This window comes from Rattus norvegicus, chromosome 2 (assembly GCF_021556685.1).
Source record: "Rattus norvegicus strain SHRSP/BbbUtx chromosome 2, alternate assembly SHRSP_T2T, whole genome shotgun sequence".
Lineage (NCBI taxonomy): Eukaryota > Metazoa > Chordata > Mammalia > Rodentia > Muridae > Rattus > Rattus norvegicus.
Window position 1 is genome coordinate 105883806 of NC_141535.1, and position 24099 is coordinate 105907904.

The window sequence follows — 24099 nt, forward strand, 5'->3', positions numbered from 1 at the left end:
GAATAGGTCCCCCGTTGAAGGAATCAGAGAAAGAACTGGAAGAGCTTGAAGGGGCTCGAGACCCCAAAAGTACAACAATGTCAAGCAACCAGAGCTTCCAGGGACTAAGCCACTACCTAAAGACTATATATGGACTGACCCTGGACTCTGACCCCATAGGTAGCAATGAATATCCTAGTAAGAGCACCAGTGGAAGGGGAAGCCCTGGGTCCTGCTAAGACTGAACCCCCAGTGAACTAGACTATGGGGGGAGGGCGGCAATGGGGGGAGGGTTGGGAGGGGAACACCCATAAGGAAGGGGAGGGGGAGGGGGATTTGCCCAGAAACCGGGAAAGGGAATAACACTTGAAATGTATATAAGAAATACTCAAGTTAATAAAAAAAAAAAAAAAAAAAAAAAGAGTAGGGACAAACTATAAATATATATATATATCCCCAAGTGATTCACTTCCTCTGATAAAACCACACCTTCTAAAGGCAATGAATGACCCTTTGAATCAGAGCTACCACCTGGAGACAAAGTATTGAAATACATAGGACTACAGGACACCATTTCACATATACACATACAGGATTGACTGGGTGGTAACTATTTTATCATAAAATAGTTTTTTATCATAAAATAATAATTTTTATTTTATCATAAAATAATAATTTATATTTTGTTTATTGTGTACATGTGTATAAGTGTCCATGTATGCATGAGTTTACCCTGTGTTCTATCATCACAGAATCAGATATCCATAAAACCTGTATCCTGTCAATCATAAACCAAGATATGCATGAAACTACCCTGTACCCTATCAGTCATGATTTCAAACGTGGATGAACTCACCCTTTGTCTGTTAGTTATAGACCCAAACACATATGAACCTGCCCTGTATCCTATTAATCAGAGTTCTTTACACGAATAAGTGAACTCTATATCTGCTTTCTTCCCTGGTTTATGACTAGCTCCAAATCATCCATTAAGATTTGGGTACCCAGTCTATTCCATGCCTATACATATTAAGTGACTTTGCTTTACAAGGCCTCTCAAAGCTACCCTTGTTCAAGTAGGTCAACTCTTAGCTGCTGAGTCAGTAATTTAGAGCTTGCAAGACTTAGACTTGTTGACTAACACCAATTCTAAGGCCTTAACAGAGGAACAGGAAAATCAAGAAAATTAGCTGAAAAGAAATTAAATGAGAAGAATTCTAGGTGACTAGCAGGCAAGTCACCTGGTGTAATCCTTACCAACAGACTGAAGAGCATTTTACCACAAACCCAGACAGAGATCTCTGTCTTAATGATAAAGGATCATTATGTTTCTCCTGTACAGTAGTCACACCTGCCGTCAGAAAATGTCCTCTGCCGGGTTGACAAGATCTGGAGGAGAGTCATGTCTCTGAGTCAAATACCCAGTCAAGAACTCAATAGCCACTGTGAGCATGGTTATCAGTGATCAGCCTGTGAGTGAAACCACACATCATGACCTGCCTCAGTCAGAGAGTTGACGTCTAGTTAAAAACACAATATAAGGTTTGCAGTATGCAAACATGATTGCAGAGACTCCACAAACGGACAGTGGGCTGTAAGTAATGGTTGAATTTTCTGTCACCCCAGTGGAAGCTCAGACACCATTTTGGAATGAAGGGTGGAAGAAACATAAGAGACAAGGAAGGCATGGAATGTCATGTCTTCTGAGCATGGCTTGGCCATTACATGCTTGAATGCTCAGCATCTGCAACCACCTGAACAGGACCAATACAAACTGACCCGTCAAAATTCCCTCACGGAGGGAGTGACAGGGAAGGTCTCCCCTGGCCCCACCTTCCCTTAAGAATTTGTAGGCAGTTAATGATTGTTGGGAGCAGGAACTGGACCGACATTTTCCTTAGTGATATAGCCACTGATACCCCATACTCCTATAAGGAACCCTAATTAAACTCATTGGTTTGCCAAGAACATAAACAAAATTGTCTTTTTAAGAATAAATAAAAAGACAAGACAAGCTACTTAAGAGAAATAAAAGTAAGGCACCTTTATAGTCACAGCACTTGTTATTTTTGCAATGAAATTTCAAGGTGGGAAGAAAACACCCAAGAATGGGTTTCATTGAAGTGGAAAGATTCTGAGCTGAACCAGCAGAAGAGGCCAAACTGAGTGATGATTGGGAAAAATGAAAAAAATACAGCCTGAAGACAAGAAAAGGCAAATCATAGACACAGCTCACTGGGCCTGGAGGCTTGGAGCTGATGCTAGAGTTCTCCCTTCACTCCAGCTGGTTGAAGAGGTGTGGTCAGGCACTGCAGGATATAATGCTTCTCCCTGAATCATGGAGTGCAAACAGTTTGCAGAAGCAATTCATGCTTAGCTGCTGTCTTCGTTTGATTCCTGCCCCTTTCCAAATTGCTCTTAATTCTCAAATTACATTTTGTGTTAAAATATTATGAGATGTTTTCTAGTCTAATTTTTACTTTTTTTTTAAACTAGTGTATCCCAGGATGACCTAAAACTCAATATAACCAAATATGCCTTTTAAAACTATTGTGTTTCTTTAGTAGTATTGGGCAAGCACACATGCTCACATATGCATGCTCGTGTGTGTGTGTGTGTGTGTGTGTGTGTGTGTGTGTGTGTAAAACATGTGCATAAGTGCATGTCCCAGAACACATATACAGAGGCCAGAGGAAAACTCTGTGGACTCAGTTTTCTCTTCCAGTGGATTCTAAGGATTGAACACACTGCCAGACTTGCTCTTTTATCTGCTGAGTCATTTTGCTGACAGCGCTATTTTAGAGCTTTTATTCATGAGTGTACTAATGTACAAAATGTTGGATTTCACTTTTGCCCTTTGCCAGTTATGGACTATGTACTGAGGTCAGACCACCCCCACTATACCCTTTCATTCCCCTCTCTCGCCGACCTCTTCCTCCCAAACTTGTGCTGTCATTGTGAAAGCAATTCTACTGGGGTTTATGAAGAACTTTCTAAATATAGCTCCTGCATAATTTTCAGTGGAAGACCCCATTCAGAGAACTGTGCTGCAAAAAGTCCCATTACTACCTTCTCCTTTACAATAAGGGTGTCCTTCCTGAGCAAACAAGGGTGTACTATGCTCCTTGGTTCTGCTTCTAGCTGCTTAGGACGCCTCCATTTCTCTTGGAGATGATCGAATTATCTAAGTAAAGATGAATACAGCTAATCCTTGGGGTGGGGGTGGGGAGATAATTGATTCGTGGCCAGCAGACATTTAGTCTCAAAGCAACTGGGGACGCTCCGGAAGTGATTAGTGCTAACAGAAGCCACAGTTCTCCTGGCAGGCTAAGTGCTTTAGAAACACCAGGGAGAGGAAAGAGCATTTTGTTTCTTCATAATAAATCTCCCATCTTATTGTCTGAGGCAGTTTGCCCTCTGGGGGGCCTGTGCTCCAATCTCAGCCTTTTGCAACAAAGCTCTGCCTAGCCTGACGTCCATTTCCATCACAAAGGCCGACTGGATTCTAAAAGAGACAATCTGCCACACCAGGCTTCTCAATTTCTCTTCCCCTCCTCCCCTCCCCACCAATCATGCATTGACCTTTTCTTCCCCCTCCCTGCCTCCCGGCTCAGGTACTCCCTGCTTCCCATCCTTGCTCCAGGGATCTTTTTCTGTAAATCCTCTGAGAGAATTCCTGGATTAAGTCTGAAGTAAAGCATTCTAAACCTCTAACTCAGAGTCAATTACTATTTGGCACTACATTTTATGAGGAAGAAATGCAATAAAAGAGCAATTTCTAAATTTATCCCGCATTACATAATGTAATTATTTATTGCAGAAGATGTTGTTTACACATCACCCACGCTATTGATTGCTATGGGAAAAGGCAACGTACAGGAAGCCATACAAATTGATCAATATTTAAAGTGATTAATCAAATATTTAATTTGTTTCCATAAATTTGAGTCCAGTACGTGTTTCACACCACACACTGCAGCCAGAAACTCAGTTCCCCAGCAAGACACACAGAGAAATGTCTTTCTTCTGGTTCTGAAATGCTGCAAGAGAACATTAAAGCTGAGTACACCGTATTTGTCTTTCACACACCCACCCATCCTCATTTTGCTCCCTCTACTAACAACCCAAAGCTGAAACCACTTAAGGAGTATAATTATCCCTCATCATGATCGACTGTGCGATGACGAGGCTGCTACCCATCACAAATGATGTTGCTGGAAAGGCAAAATGTGCAGCCAGGAGACGTTCCTGCTTTGTTTTTTGGGTTTTTTTTTTTTGTTGTTGTTGTTTTTGTTTTTGTTTTTGCTCTATAGTCTCCTCCAGGCGGAATGGGGGAGGGATAAAAATTCAGTCAGGAAAACAATTAGCTTGCCTAGCTTCACTGCTCTGTGATATCAAATCACACAGCAATTAAGAGCTCCAAAGAAGCCCAGGTTGGTTTCACGCACATTCAATGATGTAAACCGATCTGTACCCGATGAGCTAAGGCTGGACTGCAAATGAAAAAGTCAGAGGAGGTAAGCAGTGTAAAATTCCATTCTCTGCCTAATCACACTTTATGGAATGGTGATATGAGCTCAGAGTGCCTCTCATTCTGTATGCAGAACATTTGCAGATCTCCTCAAGACTTGATAGATGGCTGCAGAATTCTCTACTGTGCCTTCTCCTGCAACACATGTCAAGTGCAAAAAGTTAATGTTTTCAGAAAAATATTTCACATTTGATGGTGAATAAAGGGGTTAATTGAGGAACTGTTCCATGGCAGAGCCATAGAGTCTCTCGACTCAGGAAACGTGTATCCTGTGTAAAACATTTGAACCTGAGTTCAATCCCTAGTATCTATGTAAAAAGTCTGGTGTGAGGGATGTTTGGTGAATTCAGCACCGAGGAGACAAGGATAGGTGGATCCCTGAGATTCACTGGCCAACTAGCATAGCTTAATTGGCAAGCCCAGTTAGAAACCCTGTCTTTAAGAAAAACGTGATATCACCCAGAATACAGCAAATACATAGGTGAATGCCAGCAGCAATCCACTGAACTGAGAACGGGACCCCCGTTGAAGGAATCAGAGAAAGGCCTGGAAGAGCTTGAAGGGGTTCGAGACTCCATATGAACAACAATGCCAACCAACCAAAGCTTCCAGGAACTAAGCCACTACCTAAAGACTATACATGGACTGACCCTGGACTCCAAATGCATAGGTAGCAATAAATATCCTAGTAAGAGCACCAGTGGAAGGGGGAGCCCTTGGTCCTGCCAAGATTGAACCCCCAGTGAACGTGATTGTTAGGGGGAGGGTGGTAATGGGGGGAGGATGGGGAGGGGAAGCCCACACAGAAGGGGAGGGGAGGAGTTAGGGGGATGTTGGCCCAGAAACCGGGAAGGGGAATAACAATCAAAATGTAAATAAGAAATGCTCAAGTTAATAAAGATAAAAAAAGAAAAAAGAAAAAAAGAAAAACGTGATATATAACACCTGAAGAATTAAACCTGAGATTGACCTCAGGTCTTCTCGTGCATGCATGCAAACATGCATTTCACATACACTCATATGTGTATTGACACACAGCTGCACATACACAGAGGAAAAGAAAAAAGCATGATCTTTCCGATCACCAAAGTCTTAACTGTTGAATTCGGCACAGAAATATCCACAGTCAGACAAATGTGGGAAAGCTTTAAAGGTAGGAGAGCGTTACCAATCTTCCTCTTCTTCTCCTCCTCCGCCCTCTTCAGCTCCTCCTCCCCTGCCTGTTCTCAGGAAGCAGGCTCTCTACCAAGCTTTGAGTTGATAGATTTCACCATTTAAAAAGAAAGGAAAAAACAAAGTGCCTTTATTGTTGTGTTAGAAAGGCGGCTCTCGCCTGGACGGACCACACCAGGCCAGTACAGTTCCACCTGAGAGAGGTTTATTGTGGGGGAGCATGGAGCAAAGGGGGTGATGGAGATGAACGAGGAAAAGAGAGAGAAGAGAGCGCGAAGGTCAAGAGGGTCTGCCTTTGATTTAAGTTGTGACATAACCACTCGGAGGTAAGAGTGGTAGTTAATTAGGTGGATGCTGGGAATGTATGGTGATTGCCATTGCAACAGACAGCAGGTTCCTGTTGCCTATGGGTGACGTCACCACCCTCACTGGATTCGGAGGCGACCTGTAACCGTAAAGCTGGTTCCTTCCTGATACCAACATTCATCTTTAAAAAACTGCCAGTATACATTATAAAACCTTCAAAGCAGATACTTTTTGTTTTAAAGCAAGTTATTATGTAATGTAGCCTGGCCCAGAGCTCACATATAGTCAAGGATGACCTCGAACTCCTGTTCCTCCTGCTTCCCCTTTCACTGGGATTAGAAACAACCCGGCCTCAACTCCTCTTTCTTTTTTTGTATATTTGTTTGTTCCTAATTGAGTGCTTTTCTCTTAGATAGCTTTTGTTATGCTTGGACTTGATTTGTAAGACACCAGAGTTCCCAGTACAAAGTCAACCACAACAGCTCCTTTTCTCCTGCTGCTTCACAAAAGCTGTCTCCATCACTTAACTATGGATTGAAGAAGAAATACAATACAACGTGACAGATTATAGTTTGCCTATGGCCTCGAGAATGGCCCCACACCTGGGTGGGTGGCATTAATTGGACTATTAAAAGAAATTAAAGGTTATTAATAGAAATAAAGAAAATATGAAGTTGGGAAAGAGATGTGAGGTAGGAGCACCAGGAGTTAGTAGAGGGAGGTAGTGATGGATGGGCTTGATTAAAAGACATTGTATAAAGATATGGTTTTTTCAAAATATAAAAATACTATTTATAAATAAAGCATAGTTACATGGTTCTCTTATTTTTTTAATGATTTTTATTTTGGAATAATTGTAAATTTATGGAAAAATCAAAATGGTAAATTAGAAAGTGTTCACACATTCCTCATCTTCCTCCCTGATTTGCAACTTAACATCAGCACGTACCACTGCCAACATTAAGAAGCTGGCATCTTTGGGTGGCTAGTTGTATGACAGGATTTGTTTGAGCTCTGCCCCATTTTCACTTACCCTCCTGTCCTCTCTCTACTCCAGGTCCCAAATGTGATGTTGCTTTGGGCGTCAAGTCCTTTAGCCTACTGGGTCTGTCCAGACACTTTAGTTTTTCGTGACCTTGACGAAGAATCTTAAGTTTCAAAGCCATATCATTATTTCTGAGGCCCTTACAATAATGAATATTTAACAGCTGTGGAAAATTTGTCACATGAAAAGTGTGCACATGAGGTCACACCCAACCACCTGCCACTCCCTGGTGTATGTACCCAGATGTTCATGAAGACAAGCAACTACTAGGTACTCCAGCTGAAACCCTTTCATTCTCTAGCAACTACTCCAGGCAGTGTCGCTAAGCCACGTGAGTACTGAAATCCTAGGAAGTAAATGTTCACACCCTGAGTAAACACTGCATGTAGGTGCTCTGTGCCACACCTAGGACACTGTGTGGGCTGGTTCCTATGGCAGCAGCTTGTCTCGTGACCACTCTCTCTTTCACCATGCATTAACCTCTTCATTCCTGCCTTCAGTGGCCATCTATTAAACATCTGCTAAATTCCAGATGGTTCTCTAGTGTTTTGAAGCAAAGAAGGGAAAAACGATAATAGTACGTGCAGACCTCACAGAACAATGGGTTCCATGTGCTGCTCACTGACAGACTGCACAGGGTCAGCAGGAACAAGCGAGCCTGAGAGGAGAGAGGACAGGAAGCTCCCCAAAAGACACCACTTAAGGAACCACAAGTGTAGTGCCCAGGTCTAGAAGGACTGATAATAAGCAGAACAATCGATCCAGGCCAAATGAGAACCTAGGAGCAAGTGAGAGGTCCAGTGACATGCAGGCACATTACCATCGGTGACTAGATGACCTAGGAATCTGGTATTTAAGAGGACTCCAGGAAGTGTACCCTGAATGTGCCCCTGAGGTACTGGCCATTCCCAGCACCTTAGAGAACAGATCAGAATCATTTACTAGATAATACATGGAGAATAATTGAAAGTGTTTAACATGAACATGGGAAAATTTATGGCTAAAATCTTAGCCAGTGCAGAAGACAAGGAAGGAGACTAGAGAGTACATCAAACCTCTCTTGTCTCTAGGATTATAAATATGTTCTTGCCTTTCCAGAAAATGCGTAGTAGTAGTAGTAGTAGTAGTAGTAGTAGTAGTAGTAGTAGTAGTAGTAGTAGTAGCAGTTGTTGTTGTTATTATTATTACTATTATTATTATTATTACTATTCTACACATGTGGAGACTAAGCCGAAGGCTTGCACAGCTGCTCACAGGTGGAAACACTTTGTCTCTTTATGGTAACATTTTGTCTTCCCACACAGGATGGACTTACATAATGAGAGCTATGTAGATAAGATTCTTGCCCCATAGGCCTGAGTTTGAATCCTAGAACCCAGATAAAGCCAAATGCAGTAGCAGCAACATCTGTAATTCCAGCGCTTCTATGAAGAGAAGGGAAACAGAGGAAAGGAACCACAGAAGCTCAAAGTTGACCTAGCTAGGCAGATGTACTGAAAAAAAGGGGCGGGGGTTGTCTCAAACAATCTGGAAATTAAGGACTGACATCTGAGACTGACCTCTGACTTCACACATGTGCCTATATCTACACACGAGAGTGCACATATACACTCAAAGAATTAAAAGTAATGAAAATATAAATGTATATAATGAAAATATATAAATCTAAAATATATAAATAAAAATTTTAAAGATAAATGTATAAAATAATGAAGCTACATATAAGTAGAAATATAAATATTAAATATTTACATGCATATAAAAATAATAATATTAATTGTGTTCTCTGTGGGGAAGTACACATATGTGTGTTGTATATCCATGTATGTGCATACATCCTTACAGAAGCCAATGCAAGTGTCTTTCTTAAATGTTCTCCACCTTAGTTTTTAAAAGAGTCTCAGACTGAACCAATTCACCCAGACTGGCTGCTCAATGAATTCCAGGAATCAGTCAGTCTCTGCCTTCCCAGTTCTGGGATTATGGTTTAGCACTGCCATGCCTAGATATGTTTATATAGCTATTGAGGATCCAAACTCAGGTCCTTAGATACATGTGTGACAAGTGATTTCCCAAACGAGCCATCTTCCCAACCCTTCACTTATATAAAACGTTCCTTAACAGAATTGATTGGTGTTAGAAGCTGAGAGACCCTGGAATCTACAAGATCATAGGAACCTGAGCAACCTTGGGTTTACTCGGTTCCCTAACAGAGAAGGTCATGTGTGACAGTAACTGGAGGTTAAAAGCCAATGAGAAGCTAATACGATCCAAGGAAGCAAATCTGCAGTGCCAAAGCCTGTGTGCAGTTACTTCACGAGAGCGCTGGTCTGAGTCGAGCATTACTGTCTAGGGGATATAGATGCAAGAAAGAAGCAATAGGCATCATGAGACCATGGCTCTGTCACATAAGGTTACGCATCAAGCCTGTTCTACAGTTGAGATTAGAAATACCATGGCCTAGCAAATCAAGGTGAGTTGTCACTGCTTCTCGTTCTTCAGCTCAGGGAGAACACTGAATTAGCCAGTGCTGAATCGTTGCTAATAGGAGTAGGTAGAGCTTGGTTTCTGCTAACCAGAAAGCAAGGCCACTAGGAACACTGGAAACAGCTCCTCTACCAGATACCTGAGAGTAGACAGGGCCCTGCATGCAGCACCCTGGTTTGAAATAGAGGGCTGCATCAGGGTAGCGTTGTTGTCCTGTAGTAAGCAGGGAGAGCAAATGAAGAAGCAATGGAAACCACACACGAGTTTTCATATCCTTTGTTAATATGGAAAGGACCTTTTAAACTTTTTTATTGCTTACATTAATTTTCTTAATTTATGTAGGGTTTGATGAAAGAATGTCTGTCGTGCTTATCAAGGTCTGATAACAGAGTTTGGGGATAGAGCCGTGAAAGCCAATACTACATGAGCCAGATATGGTGGGAAAGTACTTATAATCCTAGTACTCAGGAAATGAGGGCAGAAGGATGAGGAGCTCAAGGTTATCCTCTGCTACATTTTAAACTCAAGGATAGCCTGAGCTATAAAAGGTTCTCTTAAGAACTTTTTGAAAGCCTGATTTTAGAATTATAAAAACCTTTTAGTGAGTAGGCAAATGTGTAAACACAGAATCTGTGAATGAGATCAACTTGTGCAGTTGCATGTGCACATATTTCAATGGCAATGAAAAATTATTTAAAAAGTTTTCTATGTGAGATAGGTAAAAAATGTATTAGTAATTACCTTAAAAAATTCTTCCAAATTAAAAATGCAACTATTGCAATAGAAACCAGCAACCTGATGTGGTAATTCAGTGTTCATGAAACATTTTTAAAAGTTTGTCTTATGTAACTGGTAATTGTAAATGTAGTTATTAATCCTAAGAATGCATGTTAGGGAGATATAAAACAATATGCACCTATTGATACATAAAGGAGGAAAATCTTAGAGTTCTAAAGACAAAGCACTGATTAAATAACTCATGATATCCACAAAGAATGTAATGTCATAGACATTTTAAAGACTCTTAAATTGTGCTTTGATACAATGTAGGCTTTCCTGATTATGACAGCATGTTGTTAATGAAATGAATATGACATGTTCACCCTGGTGAGATGGTTTGCCACCAGGCTTGATGTGAGTTCCATCCCCAGGACTTACCCAGTGGAAAGTAAAACCCAACCACCTAAGAGCAGGTACCCTCTGCTCTCCACACACTAACTGTAGCTTACTCAGGAGCACACGCACACACACATACACACACACACACACACACACAAACACACACACAAACACACACACACACACACACAATACATAGCTAAAATGTTACACAATAGGAAGAATTGTGCCCAATATATTTATAAATGAGCAAGTGCTTTTAAACACATTAATAGCATGAGCGTATTTTCATGGATCCACAAATGTAGTAAACTAAACATTAAGAATCAAATCCTGTTTGGGGTACCAGGGAGCTTGCTCAGGTTAAAATATGTGCTGCTTTTCTGGGGAACTATAATTCAGTTCCTAACACCCATTTCACAAGAGTAGTTTGACACCTCCTGTTGCTCTGCTCCAAGAAACATAATATCTTTAATCTACTGAGGTACCTGCATTCTCCTGCACAAAGCCATATGCAGACACACAGATATAATGCAATAAAAGTCAATTTTTTTTCATTTGTTTTGCTTAGTAAGAACTAACTTTATTCAGTATAAGATATAATGAAACTATAATTTCTTTTATTTTACTTTTCTTTTTTTTTTAATTCATCTTACATTCCAATCACTGTCTCCCCTCCCCGACCCCACCTCCCACAGTCCCTTCCCCTTGTTAGCATTCCTTCTAGGCTCTACTCCACAGTTACAGGTCAACAGCCAGGTATGTCTGACTAGGTAAAAAAGGAGCTGTTTGCCTCTTACTCTCTTACTTTCTTCCCTCTCTGTCCCTTCTCTCACCACCTCCAACCCAACATGTTCATGGCTGGCCTCTACTCACTCACTCCCTCCCTCTTCTCCCTCTACACCCCCTCCCTCTCTCTTCTCCCTCCACCCCCCTCCCTCTGCCCATCTCTCTATCTCTCTTTCTGTCTCTGCCTTTCTCTGTCTCTACTCCTGCCTCAACTCCCCTCCCCATGTCCTAAATTACTCTATTCCTTACTATATCTATCATATGGCTGGTACCTCAGAGGGAAGGGATGCCTCAGCATGGGCCCGCAGAGGCACCCCTTCCACCTCACCATACCTCACTCTACCAAACATATTCCTGGTTCCTTCTTTCGTTTTATAAAATACAACACTTCTTTTTATAAAGCACAACACTCCTACCCTTCTCCTCTGAGAGAGTGGAGCCCTCCCCACCATGTATCCTGACCTGACACAACAAGTCTCTGGAAAGCTAGGCCCTTCTTCTCCCACCGAGGCCAGGCAAAGCAGCTAAGTCAGGGTTCCACAGACAAGTAACAGCTTTACTTGAGGTTTTGATTACAGCCATTCTGACAGCTTTAAGGTGGAATCTCAGGGTTGTTTTGATTTGCATTTCCCTTATGACTAAGGACATTGAATATTTCTATAAGTGCTTCTTGGTCATTCAAGATTCCTCTTTTGAGGGTTCTCTGTTTAGTTCTGTACCCCATTTTTAACTGGGTTATTTGGGTTGATGGTGTCTAAGTTCTTGAGTTCTTTATAAATGTCAGATATTAGCCCTCCATGAGATATAGGGTTGGTAAAAATCTTTTCCAGTCTGTAACCTACTATTTTGCCCTATTAGCAATACCGTTTGCTGTGCAGAAGCTTTTCAGTTTCATGAGGTCCCATTAATCAGTTGTCGATCTTAGAACCTGAGCCAGTGGTATTCTGTTCAGAAACTTGTCCCCTGTACCAGTGAGTTCAATGCTATTCCCCACTTTCTATTCTATCAGATTTAGTGTGTCCAATTTTACATTGAGGTCTATGATTCACTTGGACTTGAGTTTTGTGCAGGGTAATACATACACACATATACATATATATATACACATATATATATATGTACATATATATATATGCATTCTTCTACATGCAAACATCCAGTTAGACCAGCAGCATTTGTTGGAGATGTTTTTCCATTGCATGGCTCTTATCTTTTTGTCAAAAATCAAGTGTCCATAGGTGTACGGGTTTATTTCAGGGTCTTTGCTTCAATTCCATTGATCAACCTGCTTGTTTCTATACTAATGCCACGCGGTTTTTATTACTGTTAATCAGTAGTAGAGCTTGAGGTCAGGGATAGTGACACTTCCAGAAGTTTTCTTATTGTTTGGGATTCTTTTAGCTATCCTGGGTTTTTGTTTTTCCATGTGAAATTGAGAATTGCTCTGTCAAGGTCTGGAAAACTCGTGTTGGAATTTGGTGAGAATTGCATTGAATCTGTAAAATGTGTTTGGTTATGATTGCCATATTCCCTATATTAATTCTACCAATCCATGAACATAGGAGATCCTTCTAGCTTCTTATATCTCCCTCAATTTCTTTTGTCAGCGAATTGAAGTTCTTGTCATACAGGTATTTCACTTGTTTGGTTAGAGTTACACTAAGTCACTTTATATTATTCATGGCAATTGTAAAGGACTTAGTTTCCATAGTTTCTTTCTCAGTCTATTTCTCATTTATGTAAAGGAGGACTACTAATTTTTTGAGTTAATATTATATCCAGCCACTTTACTGAAGATGTTTATCAGCTGTAGGGATTCTCTAGTAGAATTTTGGGGGTTGCTTCTGTATAATATATCATCCATGAATAGTAATACTTCAACTTCTTCCTTTCTAATTTGTATCTACTTGCTCTCCTTTAGTTGTCTTATTGCTCTAGGTAGAACTTCAAGCACTATATTGAATAGATAGGAAGGGAGTGGGCAGCCTTTTATTATCCTGATTTTAGTGGAATTAATTTACATTTCCATTTAATTTTATGTTGGCTATTAGCTTGTTGTATATTGCTTTTATTATGTTTTCATATGTACCTTAAATCCCTAATCTTTTTAATACTTTTAACATGAAGGGGTGTTGGATTTTGTTAAAGTCTTTTTCAGCATCTAATGAGATGACTATGTGGGTTTTTTTTTCTGTCAGTTTGTTTATATGGTGGATTGATAGATTTTCATATATTGAATCATGCCTGGATGCCTGAAATGAAGCATACTTGATCTTGATAGATAATGTCTTTGATGTGTTCCTGAATTTGGTTTGCAAATATTTTATTTAGTATTTTTTTAATCAATGTTTAAAAGAGAAATTGGTCTCAAATTGTCTTTCTTTGTTGAGTCTTTGTGTGGATTAGGTACCAGGTTGACTGTGGCTTCATAGAATGTGTTTGGTAGTGTTCCTTCTATTTCTACTTTGTGGAGTAATTTGAGGAGCATTGGTAACAGTTTTTCTTTGAAGATTGGTAGAATTCTGCACCTAAGCCGTTTGGCTTTTTTGTTGAGAGATGTTTAATGACTACTTCTATTTCTTTAGGGATTATAGGGCTGTTTGAATAGATTACCTGGTCTTGGTTTAACTTTGGTAAGTGGTATATGTCTAGATACCATTTTGTTAAGATTTTCCAATTTGGTGAGGTACAGGTTTTTGAAGTAAGACCTAATGATTCTTTAATTTTCTTATTGACTGTTGTTATGTCTCCTTTTTCTTTTCTGATTTTGTTTATTTACATACTGTTTCTCTGTCTTTTGGTTAGGTTGGCTAAAGGTTTGTCTATCCTGTTGATTTTCTTAAAGAACCAGTGTTGAGGTAAAACTAAAAAAAGGTTTCTTTTTAACCCACACTAGTTTTGGCACCATAGTGCCACATGGCATCTGTGGGATATTTTCATGTCAGTCAACAAAGTGTCTCACCCGATAAGCTCCATCCTATATTACACTGTCAATGGCTACTCTCTAATCCTGGCAACAATCTCTCTACCTATCTAGTTCCCAAGGCAGGTTGCCACCATGCCAGACATACACATCACAATTCTGTGGTGGCCCAGTGCCACCACACACTCTTGAACTCAACTAAACTGCCACATGAAGGAACACACAACACAATAACCTCTGATCCAATTGATAAGGTATAATTTGCTCATCTAGACATACATAGCCCTGTACATATTCATCCTGTAAGAATAATCATAACAACTGTAGATGTGCAGAGGGAAATCTTAACATCTGCTGCCATGTTCTCTCAACTCCCTCTCTCCTCCAGTCTCCTCCTCCTCTCCAAAGCTTTTCTCCTGCCCATCCTTCCTTCTTGTCAATGATAGGCCTTGTTCTATCCTGTACCTGCCTTCACCTATATAATGACATCACCCTACAAACCAACCCTTGGTTTTGTTGATTCTTTATATTGTTTTCTTTGTTTCTAATTGATTGATTTCAGCCCTGATTTTTATTATTTCCTGCCTCCTTTTTTTCCCCCAGAACTTCCTGGTGTACTATTAAATTGTTAGCATGAGAACTTTTCAATTTCTGTATGGAGGCACTTAGTGCTAAGAACTTTCCTCTTAGCATTGTTTCATTGTGTCCCATAAATTTGGGAATGCTGTGCCTTCATTTTCACTGAATTTTAGACAGACTTTAACTTCTTTATTTCTAATCTGACCCCCTGAGATCTTAAAGTAGAGAGTTGTTCAGTTTCCATGACTATGTAGGCTTTCTAGTGTTTGTGTTGTTGGTGTCCAACTTTAACCCATGGTGGTCTGATTGAAATAAGGCATTTCAATTTTCCTATTTCTATTGAGTCTTGCTTTGTGTCCAACTATGTGGCAAATTTTGGAGAAGGGTCCATGAGATGCTGCGAAGAAGGTATATTCTTTTGTGTTTGTATTCTATAGATGTCTATTAGGTTCTTCTGATTCATAATGTCTGATAGTAGCTCCATTATTTCACTGTGTAGTTTCTCTCTGAATGACCTGTCAATTGGTGAGAGTGAAATGTTAAAATCTTTCACTATTAGTGTGTGCAGTATGATGTGTGATTTAAGCTTTAGCAATGTTCCTTTTACAAATGTGGATCCCCTTGTGTTTTGGGTATGTATGTTCAGAATTGAGATAACAACGTGGTAGATTTTTTTTTCCTTTGATGAGTATGAAGTGCCTTTCTCCATCTTTTGTGATTAATTTTGATTGAAAACCTACTTTATTAGACATTCAAATGGTTACTTCAGCTTGCTTCTTATTTGGAAAACGTTTTCCACCCCTTTATTCTGAGGTAATGTCTCTCTTTATTGTTGAGGTGTATTTGTTCTATGCAGCAGAATGCTGTGTCCTATTTTGAATGAATTCTGTTAGCCTGTGTCATTTTAATGAAGTATGAAGTCCATTGATATTAAACAATATTAATGCACTCGTGTGCATGCATGTGCTTCCTTTGTTTTTGTTGTTATGGAATTACTAATTGTTTTAATTTTTTTCTTTGATGTAATTATCCTCCTTGGGTTGGAGTTTTCCTTATAGTATTTTCTATAGGGTAAAATTTGTGGATAGATACTGTTTAAATTTGAAATTGTCCTGAAATATCTTATTTTCTCTATCTATGGTGATTGAGAGTTTTGTGGGGTATAGTAGTTTAGGTTGACATCTGTGTTTAGTTTTTTAAGAGGTTGCAAGACATATATCCAGGGTCTGCTACCTTTTTCTTTGTTGAGAAGTCAGGTATAACTCTATTAGGTCAGCCTTTTATGTTACCTGATCTTTCTCTTGTTGCTTTTAAAATTCTTTCTTAATTGTTCTGTGGATTTTGTGTTTTGATTATTATGTACTGGGAGGATTTTCTTTTCTGGTCCAGTCTAATTGGTATTTATAAGCTTCTTGTATGTTTATGGGTACTCTTTCTTTAGGTTGGGAAAGTTTTCTTCTATAATTTTGTTAAAGGTATTGTCTGGGCCTTGGAGTTAGGACTCTTCGCCTTCTTCTATTCCTATTATTTTTAGGTTAGGTCTTTTTATGGTACCTCAAATTTTCTGGATGTTTTTCGTCAGGATTTTTTAGTTTTAACACTTTCTTTGACTGATGTATCAATTTCTTCTATTGTATCTTCTTTGCCTAAGATTCTTTCTTCCATCCCTTGTATTCTGTTGGTGACGCTTGCATTTGTTGCTCCTGATTCCTTCCTTAGATTTTCCATCTCCAGAATTCCCTCAGTTTTGTATTTTCTTTACTGCTTCTATTTACATTTTCAGGTCTTGAACAGGTTTATTTATTTATTTGACCTCTTTAATTATATTTTCCTATATTTCTTTAAGGACTCTATTTGTTTCCTCTATAAAGGGCTCTACCAGTTTGACTGTATTTTCCTGTGTTTCTTTAAGGAATTTATTCATTTCCCCTCTAAAGGTCTCTATCATCCTTATAAGATTGGATCTACAGTCATTTTCTTGTGCTTTGGTTGTGTTAGGATAGCCAGGGCTTGCTGTAGTAGGGTAGCTGTGCTCTGAAGGTATCATATTACCCAGGCTTATGTTGATTTTGCTCTTTTGAGGGCCTTTTGCCATTTGTGTGTGGCTTTAGTCCCCTAAATGTTCCTGTTGTAGTAGGTCTTACGAGGAGGCATAACCTCAATGATACTTGTGTGGGCAAATATCTGATAAGTAACCTTGGGCTATATCATTGCAGATCAGCAGGTCTGATGAAGGTTGGCTGAGAATTGGCACATGAATGGGATTTTAGTGGGGATAGCAGGCAGCTCAGGGAAGTTGGGGGTGCCCCAAACTTCCAAAAAGTAAAATGCTTCAAAGAATTCTTTTTTTAATCTTTTTCTCCTTCCTTTCCTTTGTTCCTTTTCTTTATTCCTCTTTTTATATTTCATATAAAATGGCCCCATGTGGTCCATGCTCACTTCAAACTCACAGTGTAGTTAAGGATAATCTTGAACTCTTTTCTTTCCTGCCTTAATCTCCTGAAACCCAGGACTATATGCATGTACCACCTCACCTGGCAAGGTTAATTCTTTAGGACATGAAACCATCAATAACTTTGAAAAATGCCTTGTCTTTGTTTCCACATTATTTCCATAATTACCCATTTGAAACCCAAATAGCATCTTCCTAAGAATGCCATACAGCAACCACGACCTCTGTACTACTAGAGAAGTGCCAGCTAACAAGATACTTGGCACTGGCTGACATAAATGGATTAACGGGTTTGATAAAGAAAATGTCCTTTAATGTCTGGTTTAAAAGAAAGTGATATACTCCTATTCCCTTTCCTACCTTCAGATATATGTCTGGTTCTCTTTAACTACACTGTAGAATTCCAGTGTGCAAGCTGGGCCCCACACACAGCATGGGAAATGTAAAAGAAACCTATTGGCTTTTCTATCAAAGGATTAAATAAAACAAAACTTCCTTTAAAATGAAATTATAAAGAAGCTGCTTGGCAGAAATGTAAATTCCTCCAGGGTCAGCAATTCTTGAGATTAAAATATGTGCACAAGCTTGTACGTGGTGCTCAGCATCTGCTTTTCAAATGTATTACTTTAAGCTAGCCAATCATGTAAGAATGTGATGGCAAGCTCTGACCATTCAAAATGAGGGAGGCTCCTTTCAGTTAGGAATGAAATATCTACGAGAATCTGCCCAGTGTTTTCCTCCTTAGTTTGGCATAAGCACCCTCTGCAAGAGAAAATATCTTTTGCATTGCTGAAATATTTCGGGCTGTAGGATCGTCAATATATTGAGGCATCAGACCTATTTCTAACAAGACAACATGTATGTGTGAGATTACACAGGTGGGACTTCCCTGTAAGGGGAAGAAAAAATCAGTCAGGTAGATCTGTGTGTTGGGGGGTAGGGGGCTCTGTCATGTCACCGTGTACTGTTCGCAGCTTTTCCCTGTGGAGTTACCGGCTTAGCTGTGAGGCAAGGTATGGTGATACACCACAACACACAAAACTGCTCTGCAAGATGTGTACTCTGCTTCCATCCTGCTTAGAGTCTCTGTCAAAGAAGACTACACTTGGCCTACATGAGTATATGCGTTCAGGCTCACGTGCTTGTATGTGGAGAGCCGAAGTCAACCTCTACTTTCATTCCTCAGTCCCTCCATCTTGGTAGTGGTGGTTGTGGTTGTTGTTGTCATTGCTGCTGCTGTGGTTTTGAGTCAGGATCTCTCATTGTTCTGGAGTTTACCAGGTAGGCTAGGCTAGCCAGCAACCCATACAGATATGCCTGGGTCCGACTCTCCAGTATTGGAATTACCCCATCTGGCCTAGATTTATTATGTGGGTTCTAGGGATCAAGTTCAGGTTATCATACTTATGCAGTAAGCATTTTACTGACTGAACTACTTCTCTAGCCTAGGATGTCTAGACTCTTAGGCAGATTTTGTATTCCCAAAGCTGGCCTCTCGATCAAGCTTGGTAGTCATAATCTACTGTAATTTTATATCTTGACTGATCTATGTTTCTATGGCAATATGTGTCTTCTTAGCATAGAGTTTCCACTGGTTTGTATTATGATGAATGCTACTTCTTTAACAAAAGCTCACCAAGCTGGTTTTATGATCACTACATAGAGTAGCCAAGTGTAGCAAGGACCTTGGCCTCTCTTGCCCAAGCATCATGTGACTTGAGGGGAGCTGTCCCTCTCCATGGAAAAGCTCGCACATGGGCACTCTTCAGGCACTGTGTTCTTCAGGTCTTTCTATACTTCGAGTCTGGTACCTTACTACAGGTGATTCAGCATTTGTTATGTCAGAATAAACAAACCCGGATCTACCTGCCTGTCATACTCATGCAGCTCATGGGTTTTTCCTGGATGGTCCCATGTTTAAAGTCTCAAAGTCCAAAGTCATTTCAGAGACTGTGTGTATGTCCCCTGTAGAGTGCAGATTATTTAAACTTATGGAGAAGGGATATGGTTCCTTATGACAGGGAAGGTATAGCAAGAACATGATATGGCCCATCATGGGGAATTCCCAGTCAGAAAACAGAGAAGGAGCAGGGTGTGGGTCCCAGATATACAATTTCAAGTCCTCCTCTCCCATTCTGCCACATTTCCTCGAGCAAACCTCCACCTCCTAAATGTTCCACAACACTCCAAAACACAGCCAGGGAACTAATGTTCAAACACATTAGCCCATGTGGGACAGTTCCCATTCAAACTACAACACAAGTTTTCTCTCTAATAAAGCACTAAGAGGTGATGCGGGCTGAGATCTATCAAAGCTGCTCTTTGTATAATTGATGTGGCAACTCAGGGTTGGAGTGCAGTGCTACAAGGCCCTAATATATGCAGGTGAGGAAAAATATTATGAAGCTGACAGAGAGTGAGCACATAAGATATGGGTTCTACTTATACACAGGACTCTGGGAGGCAGCAGATAAACAGAAGTGAGAGTGAGGGCAGCTAGATTCCACTCCCCTCTGCACATTAGTCACCAGCTCCGGGCACTGAGTTTCCAACCTAACATGAGTTTCTAACATCTCTGAGAAGCTTTCTCAATGAATTAGCCATGAAATGGCTCTCACAGGCTGGCAAAGATTAAATTATACGTGTGAAGCAGATACTCAGCTAATTGTGCCTGTTAAAAGTATAAATGACTTAGAAGAACTCAGCTTTACTTGGACTCACTGGGGGAATTCACATACTAAGGAAAAATATATTGAAATACAGCAATTCAGAGCCAGACGGACACGACTGCTGGCCAATTCAATGGGATGGGAGTCAATCCTGTGGCCTGAGGTTCACAGTCTCAGTCTCACAGAAGGCAATTGGCAAATTAACAAGTCAACATAGTCAGTGATATCTCTATAATGGGTGCTTTACAAACAGAAATGTCCAGAGCAAGTTGATTAATAATATGTTCAGGAAGGGCTTCCAAGAGGCACCCATTCATGGGTTGTTTCTTCAAGCCTGTGTAATGGAGACTCCCCAGACAGACAGGAAGAGAACTTTGCATCACCTCCATTTTAACAAAAGGCCATACATGACAGATAACCCAGAAGGAGTATTTAATAAACTCCTCATCTGTATCAGGTAAAGACATGAGTGAAAATGTGTGCTGGGCATTTCTTTTTCATTGAAAATTGATTTTTTTCATATAAAATATTCTGATTATAGTTTCCCCTTCCTCAAAGAGTTCCAGATACCTCCTGCTCCCCCACCTACCCAAATCCACATCCGTTCTTGTTCTCTGTCATTAGAAAACAAACAAAAGCAATAACTAATAGGCAAAAACTAAAGCATTTTTCACCCACTAAAAGCCTATGCTTTTTTGTGTCGAGTCCCACATTTGCCCTTGCAGGAAATTTGTTCTACTGACATTCCCAATTAATTCTGCAGCATTTTTCTCCACTTTAGACACTGACTTTACACAATTGGGATCCAGGCTCTTCCCTATCTCTTCCCAGGAATCCCCACCCTGATTTATTTATTTTTTTTATTTATTTAATACTTAATAATAATTCTTTGGTTTCCAGGCAAACATCCCCCTCCCCCCTCCCCTTCCTTATGGGTGTTCCCCTCCCAACCCTCCCCCCATTGCCGCCCTCCCCCCAACAGTCTAGTTCACTCCCACCCTGATTTATAAAATGAAGCTAATGTTAGTCACATGAGTGCAGGTTTTAGAGAAATTCTTTATAAATCTTATAGTGCCAAGCCCAGGGGTACCTTCCACCAAGGTTAATAGATTTTTATTACCTCAGTCTTGTCTGGGTCGAGGACATTTCTGGAATCCTCTATTCCAAACAAAAAGAATGTCAACTTTTCACGCAAGGAGAATAGATTTTGGGAAATTGTAAAAAGGCATAAATACACATTTCCCCCTGGCCTTGAGCACTGGACAGGCAAGCCTTACAGACCTACTTGCAGTTGTACTCTCCTTCTGCCAGACCCTTTCTCCAGACCTAAAGAGGTGCCTTAGGAAACCATAAGCTCTCCACCATCAAATGTCAGCAGCAGAAGCTTTATGTAATCAATTGAATACTTGGTGTGTACATACGTGGATGTGTGCATGTGCTCATGTATGGGGAATACATGTATGTTGAGGTATACATGCATGCCATGCATGCACACATGCCTGAGGGCCATAGGACAATCTCAAATGTCATCCCTAATGAACAATCTACCTGCTTTAGAAACAAGGTCTTACACTAACCTGGAATCAACAAATAAGCTAGGCTGCCTGGCTAGGCATGGCTGCCTTCCATCTGCCCAGCACTGGGTCTACATGCTTAGTGCCAGCATGCCCAATTTTTTCCGTGTGGGTTCTGGGAGACAAACTCAGCTCTTTGAGCTTGCAAGGCAAGCATGTTTTACCAAGTGAGCCATCACCACTGAACGGTTTTGGAAGAATACATCATAATCACAAAGGCTTCTGGGACCACCTAATAAATTACTCACTCTTTGGATCCAAGAAGCCCATTGTCTGCAGAAATAAATCCTCCCAAGGCTGTAATTTTGGCCAAAAGCCCAAGAGGATAATAGATTAACCTTAAAACTTGGCAAAACATTAGCAACCCTAACAGTGAGGTAAACTGTTGAAATTACCAGGGGAAATTGAGGGAGCCTCACCCTCTTCTCCCAACCGTAAGTCATTCTATGTAATTAGATGGTAGCAGATACAAACAGACAAGTAATGATGACACTTAGGCCAGAGCTGACAAACCCAGGAAACTCTCTCTCAGTCATAACATGAAAGACAGGTGAGAGGAGTGACCACATTAATCCTAAAATTCTGGGGTTGCCCCCAAGTCCCATAGGACCATGGATCAACGAGCTACTAGCATGAGAACTGTCAGGATGCACCCATCTTTTGTGGCTTCATAGAGGTGATGTTGAAAACAGACTAAGCGGCCACCCAACCTGTTCTGCCTGCTTCCCTGCCCAAGATTCTCCTTTGCATCTAAGGTTGTGAGGGAAATGGGATCAGGCCTGCATCTACTAAATGACCTGATTCTTCCCACTCTCAACCCAACCCCTAAGAGTAAGACCTTTTGGGGGGGCTTTCATTTGTTTGGCTTGGTTTTTTGAGATAGGGTCTAAAATATTCCAAGCTCACAAACTCGCCATGTAGCCAGGCATAACTGACCCCCAGATCCTACTGCCTCAGGCTCTGTAGAACAAGGATTACAGAGGCGTACTACCACATCCAGTTTTATGAGGGGTGGGGGATTGAACCCATGGTTTTATGTAGGCTGAACAATAACCTACCAAATAAACTACATCCATAGACTGCAACAGGATCCTTTTACAGGAACACAAGTCCTGGTTTCCTTCTTATCTGCTCAAAGAAGAGAAGATACTAAATTCTGCCAAAACTAAGCCTTCCCAAATCTCTTAATTTAAGTCCTTTGAAAAATACAGAATGTCTTTCATTACCTCCACATTTCTTTTAAGGGAACACAGTCCCATGGCAACATTACGTCACAGCATTAACTACACAATTCCCAGACAACTCTGCAACTACAATGGGGTTGCAGAAAAGTTACTGCTGACCTTTATTCACCACTCCAAATAATATTCACCATTACATGCTGATGTATGAATCATGTGGGTTTCTATTTTTAATTACATTTAGTTATGTAGTATATTTATGCAGAGGGAGAGGCTTGTGGAGACCAAAGGACACCTGTGGGAGTCTTCTCTTCCACCATGTGTGTGAACACAGATCATCAGCGCCTTTACCCATAAAACAGAGACAAGGCGACTACTGGTAAAACCAAAGGCAAACTGCTGCAAAGATGTTCATCCTTGAAATGGTATCTAAATTTATCTTTTGAAAAAAAATGTTTATCTATCCTGAAGAAGCAGTAAGAGATAACGGCAACGTTTTGGTTTTGGGGTTTTGGTTTTTTGAAAAATCTTTTTTCAGTCTGGTCAGGTAGGAGTGGTTTTCAAATACCCAGAATCTGAAACTTGGGTGTGAAATATCCACACCTAAGCTTCATTTCTCTGACAGAAAGACACATTACTGTAGTTATATTCACATTGTTTGTTAAATTAGATGCATGAAAATTGAAAATGTATTCTGTCACTGAAACTGATCTTAAAGTGGCGGTTCCATCCAACTGGCCTTCAAAAGTTAGTTTACCTTTGACTATTGCTAAACTGTTAGAATCTTGAAAAGTATCCTCTGTGATGTTAACTGTGTCGTTGTACTGTAGCTGCTACAATGTTATCCAGTCTCATGACAAAAATGAGTAGAGATGTGCTGGAGACATGGCAGGCCTGCAGAGGCCTCACTGCTCTTCCAGAGACCTGCTCTCAGTTCCAATGCACCCACACCAAGCAGATCACAACTCCTGATCCAGGGGGTCCAATGTACCCTTTGTACCCCTGCAGGTGTCCATATACAGGTGGCATATATTCACAAAAACACACACATATACATAAATAAATAAAAATAATAAACAAGTGAGCATAGTAAGTTTCATTCATTACCAGTAGAACAGCATATGTATGGATATATAACTTATCTTCTTCCCTTTGGTCTTATATTTCTATTTAACTCACAGTGCAACTTAGCTAGGTACTAAAATCTTGCTAACAGTATCCCCTCTAATCTCAATGACATTGATCCCTTGGTTATTTTGGGGTTTGTTTGTTTTGTTGCATTTTTTTCATTG

The 24099-nt window shown here is 40.3% G+C and overlaps 1 long non-coding RNA gene across 3 annotated transcripts in view; it reads right to left on the reverse strand.

Moving 5' to 3' along the window:
* Positions 1-3754: 3754 nt before the first annotated feature.
* The window catches only part of LOC148006679 (uncharacterized), an 81188-nt gene continuing 60843 nt past the window's right edge, over positions 3755-24099 (reverse strand). For all 3 annotated transcript variants that reach the window (XR_015671448.1, XR_015671449.1, XR_015671446.1), the window contains exon 4: positions 3755-4645. This is a non-coding gene — a long non-coding RNA (uncharacterized LOC148006679). The remainder of the gene's footprint in view (positions 4646-24099) is intronic.